The following is a 6000-nucleotide window of genomic DNA, read 5'->3' as shown; positions in this document are numbered from 1 at the left end:
CAGAACTGGCGATTATTTAGAGCACGTGCAGGTATGAAGTTCACAATTTTAGTTAGTACCGGCAGTACTCTTTCAAATAACTTCATACCTTCTATCGCACATAGGGCTTCCTGGTGTGACATACGATGTTTTTATTTGTCTTTACTAAATTGCACAAACCCATTATGAATACCCACCATACTTGAGGCAATATTCTGTAAGTGAAACCCCATTTTTAACACAAGTTCTTGCTTCACATCATTATATCTTTACCTATTGTCATATTTCGTAAACTCAACAATTTAACCAAGTCCTCCCTCATCATATTTCCACAAGAAAATCAAGAAAAAAACCCAATCCTTTCTTGCAAGGTCACATAGTGATTTCATCAAGATATACTGAATATATATGGGAGTTATCCGAATCAGCTTTCAATTGTTCCGAAACATGTTCACTCATTCTTATTATTCTGCCCTTGACAATATTTCGCCTGGCTAGCATTTCTTTGAGCCGGCCCCGTGGTGTAGGGGTAGCGTGCCTGCCTCTTACCCGGAGGCCCCGGGTTCGATTCCCGGCCAGGTCAGGGATTTTTACCTGGACCTGAGGGCTGGTTCGAGGTCCACTCAGCCTACGTGATTAGAATTGAGGAGCTATCTGACGGTGAGATGGCGGCCCCGGTCTAGAAAGCCAAGCATAACGGCCGAGAGGATTCGTCGTGCTGACCACACGACACCTCGTAATCTGCAGGCCTTCGGGCTGAGCAGCGGTCGCTTGGTAGGCCAAGGCCCTTCAAGGGCTGTAGTGCCATGGGGTTTGGTTTGGTTTTTAGCATTTCTTTAATTCTGTTAATTATTTGTTGTTTGTTAGGAAAGTCTTCAAATTAATGTATTGGACGCCAATAAAAAAAAGTCTCTCTCAAGAACTCACCGTCAGAAAAAATCGGTTTCCCATGCTCTAATATGCAGTCTTCACTCACTGACTGACGGCCTGGTTTTCGATATTTATTTCTTACACGTGAAACACTATAACTATACGATCTATGAGATATGTATAGTCTGTAGCACACGACGTATATAAAAACGTTAATATGTTCATGTGGCGTGCCACCGAAATCGTGTTCGCTTGTCACCTAGTGACACGCGTGGCATAGGTTCGCCATCCCTGGTATAGGGTAATCATATATTTCCAAAATTGTCTTAAAAGACTGTGGTTGGAACTGAAGTCATTCGAACAAATAACTTGCAATACTTTCCAGAAAGACTACACTTAGAATGTTTTAAACACATAACTACACATACCCCAACCCACAGGCAGAACGCCATACTAAAATGGGAGACAGTATTTCAATTGTAGCAGGCTTTCGATCGAATCGCTCGTGTGTAGACCATTAAACACCTTGAGGATAATTCTGGAACAGTGTGATGAGTGGTCATCTCGCCTCTATGCAGTGTTCATCGACTTCGAGAAAGCATTTGATTCGATCAACAGAGAAGCAATGTGGAAGGAAGTGAAGCGGTATGGAGTGCCATCACAAATTACCAACCTCATTCAAGAAACATACCGTGATTATACATGCAAAGTCATTCATGAGGGCCGTGTATCTGAGCCTATATCTGTACGTTCAGGAGTACGTCAAGGTTGTATCCTCTCACCAACCATGTGCCTGGTGGTGATTGATGCAGTCATGTGGAATGTAACGTGAAATGTGAAACGTGGAGTCCAGTGGGGATTGGTTAATGTGTTAGAAGACCTAGACTTCGCTGAAGATGTGTGTCTCCTGTCTGAGCCACATGGTGAAATGCAATCAAAGATTGGAGACTTGGTAAAAGAAGGAAAAAAGGTGGGACTAACAATCAACTCGAAGAAGACCAAGGCCCTAAGGATGAACACCAACAGACTAGACCCATTTGTTTCAGTGATGAACCTACAGAGGATGTGGATAGTTTCACCTATTTGGGCAGTGTAGTTACCAAAGATGGAGGAGCAGTACAGGATGTCTCTCAACATATACAAAAAGCAAAAGGTGCCTTTGTTCGGCTCTACCTGGTATGGAAGAACAACAAAATATCTATCAGGACCAAACTTCGCATTTTCCTAAGTAATGTCAAGGTCCGAGACCTGGAAAGTAACTAAAGTGATTACCTCCAAGTTGCAGCCCTTTGTCTACCGCTGTTTAAGGAAGATTCTAAACATCTACTGGCCGGGAGTAATCTCCAATCATGACCACTATGGAGAAGGACAGGTGAAACTGAGATGGCCATACAGATAAAGCGGCGGAAATGGAAATGGATAGGACATACGTTGAGGAAAGGGAATGAAGCCATTGAGAGAGAGGCACTGGATTGGAACCCGCAGGGTAAAAGGAGGAGACGAAGGTCCAAACAAACGTCGCGAAGATCTGTACACATGGAGGCAATGGAAGAAGGTAAGACCTGGAGAGAGGTGAAGAGGTTGGCTGGCAACAGGATCAAATGGAGATGCTTTGTTAATGCCCTATGTTCCACAAGGAACAACAGGAATTCAATTGGGAAGGTGATGTGAACGACAGGAAGCATGACCAACAAATGGCAAATAAGTTAATGTGGGGAAGGGCAGCTGATTCAGAAAGCGATGGAACCAACTAGGGGGAAGAATATTTTGGATGTGGTGCTGGTAAAACCAGATGAGCTCTAGAGAGAAACTGAAGTAATATATGGTATTAGTGATCATGAAGCTGTTTTTGTCGTAATTAAAAATAAATGTGTTGGAAAGGAAGGTCTTAAAAGTAGGACTATTAGGATGTACCATATGGCTGATACAGCAGGCATTAGGGAGTTTAAAAAAGTAACTATGATCTGGGGTGGGTTTAAAGCAATTGTTGAGGAATGTGAAAATACGTTTGTACCTTTAAAGGTTGTAAGGAATGGTAAAGACCCACATTATAATAGAGAAATAAAAAGATTAAGGAGGTGGAGATTGGAAATAAATAGTTAGGAATTACTGTGGAAGTAGGAAAAACTGCAGGAACTTAATAGGAAAAAGAATCTAGCAAGGAAGTCAGCAAAGGATGACATGATGGCAAGAATAATTGGCAGTCATATAAATTTTAGTGAAAAATGGAAAGGTATCTATAGGTAATTGATGGCAGAAACAGGTTCCAAGAAGGACATTCTAGGAATCATTCATGGACAAGGGGAGTGTGTATGCGAGGATCTTCAAAAGGCAGAAGTATTGTCAGCAGTATGTAAAGATTGCTGGTTACAAGGATAATGTCCAGATAGAGGAGATGACTAATGCTAAAGTATTAAAATGTACATATAACAATGACATTTACAATAAGATACAAAATTTGAAAACTAGAAAAGCAGCTGAAATTGATAACATTTCTGGGAATGTATTAAAGACAATGGGTTGGGACATGGTACCATATCTGAAGTACTTGTTTGATTATTTTTTGCATGAAGGAACCATACCAAATGAATGGAGAGTTGCTATAGTAGCCTCTGTATATAAAGGAAAAGGTGGCAGACATAAAGCTGAAAATTACAGGCCAATAAGTTTGACATGCGCTGCAATTAAGCTTTGGGAAGGCATTATTTCTTGTTATATTAGACATATTTATTTCGATAGAAGGCAGTTCAGGTTTAGGAAAGGTTATTCCACTGAAGCTCATCTTGTAAGATTCCAGCAAGATATAGTAATATATCTTGGATTCAGTCCGGCTCCATGACTAAATGGTTAGTGTGGCCTTTGGCCACAGGGGTCCCGGGTTCGATTCCCCGCAGGGTCGGGAATTTTAACCATAATTGGTTAATTCCTCTGGCACGGGGTCTGGGTATATGTGTCGTCTTCATCATCATTTCATCCTCATCACGATGCGCAGGTTTCCTACGGGCGTCAATTCAAAAGACCTGCACCTGGCGAGCCAACCTTGTCCTTCGACACTCACGGCACTAAAAGCCATATGCCATTTCCATCTTATTTTCAGATCAAATGGACTGTATAGTGATTGACCTGTCTAAAGCATCTAATAGGGTGGATCATGGGAGACTACTGCCAAAAATGAGTGCAACTGCACTATTGTCGGCCACCAAATTAGGCGGGTCAGAGAAATTACGCTGTTGCTAAGGTTATGTAGCAACTGGCGAAGAAATGTCTAACTGAACACATCATTTCCAAGCGCGAGGCAAGTTGTTCTCTCTCAAGCTCCTGATGTTACTTCATATAATGCTTCGAAACAAATTATACTACAAGCTTCAGAAAAGACTGCTGATTTCAGTGGTATGACTATTTTCCACATAAACCACTTTAAATAATTATTAAAACTAAAATGTTGAACGAGTAAATTTAAATCCGTAGAATCATGCATTGAAAATTTCAGTAAGCGGCCAAGTTTTTATTTCTTCAGCCAATAACATCTTGTCTGCGGGAAAAATGTAAAAAATCGCCCGACTTACATTTTTCATCTGAAACATATTTCCGTGAGTCTTGTAGTTTTACTGAAAAATTGCCCGGAAAGCGATCATGAGGCAGTTCGGGGCGCGCGCGCCAGCACAGTCTGCAGGACGCCGTCTTAAATACTTTCGAAGGTACTTATTAATCTGTATTAGTTTTATTACATGATAACTTTAAATATTTGAATAATGTATATTAGACTGATTAATATAGAAAGAGAACTACTTTAAAGAATAGGTTTACATTAATTTACAACGAATTTAATCGGTTTCTAGCTAAAAGGCAGTCTAAGATTTCTTGTCACTGTCATCACTCATCTCACGATCTGTGGCGTTGCCTACGTTATAATACAAGGCCTGGAAATAGAGCCCGTAAAATGCTATCGAAGTGGTCACACTGAAGGTCAATGCCGGGCCGCTAGGATCGCTTTCTTGACCCCTGTCTACCAGGTTCGTGCCTTTAAACGTGTTTATTAACTGAGTTGGTTGTGAATATATTCGTCTGATGTTAAGCACATTCGCAGTTCCAGTCATGGTTTATTCACGAGAAATTAAAGGTAGTAGAATTTCGTATCATAAGTTTCCAGTAAATGTTCAATGTTCGAAACATTATACAGAGGAAGTATTACGCATGAGATACGACTTCCAGCTGATGAAATTAGGCCTCTGTTCCTAAGTTTTAATCCGAGTTACGTCATAAGAATCTAGCGATCCCAAAATTTGTCACTGGACTTTTTTTTTTTTGTAAACAATGCTACCGTGACTGGCGATCAGAAAAATAATTTGCCCAACAAATTTGGAGAAAATGAATGTAGCAAGAGCTACAAACATTGTATTTTCCCCTGAAACAATCTCTGGTTTTAAAAGTAGTTTAGTTTAGTTTAGTTATTGCCTTTCTTATATGGCGGGGCTCAGGCTATGAAGCCTGCTATTATGCCAAACCATATTATACAACAGCTTTATAAAATCATTTTTACATATATTTCTAAAAATCACTAAAAGTAATTTACTTAACCTCTATAATTTTCTATCCTTATTGATAATTAAGAGCTAATTATTAAATTTTTATGTTGGTGAAATCTACTTTTTACATATTTGAGTATCACATTAAACATTTCCTTTTAAATAGTCTCGGATTGCCTATGCCTCTAATTTCAGTTGGGATTGAGTTCCAGGAACGTATGGTAGCAGGTATGAATGAGTTGTACAAGTTACTGTGGGAATGGGAATGGACAAGAGGGAACGTGTGGATGACCTTAAGGGAGCTCTATCGGAAGGGGAGAGGTATTTAAATTCTGTTCTAAGATAGTCTGGTTTGCTCGTTTGCAGAATACTGTGGAGAAGGGAAACAGCGTGGTATTTACGTCGTTCAGTCAATCTTAGCCATGACAGCTGAGAGAGGAAAGGGCTAATATGAGTTTGTATTGGGATATTTAATACGAATCGAGCACAAGCATTGTAGGCTCGCTGTAGTCGATATGAAAGTGTTTTGCGCATACTATTATAAACTACATCTCCGTAGTCAAATATTGGAAATATTAGACTCTGTACTAATAATTTTCTTGTGTTTCTTGGAAGGAAGTCCCTC

The sequence above is a fragment of the Anabrus simplex genome, chromosome 1, assembly GCF_040414725.1.
Source record: "Anabrus simplex isolate iqAnaSimp1 chromosome 1, ASM4041472v1, whole genome shotgun sequence".
NCBI classification, from domain to species: domain Eukaryota; kingdom Metazoa; phylum Arthropoda; class Insecta; order Orthoptera; family Tettigoniidae; genus Anabrus; species Anabrus simplex.
The sequence above is the reverse complement of the archived record's forward strand: the minus strand, read 5'-3'. Positions refer to the sequence as shown.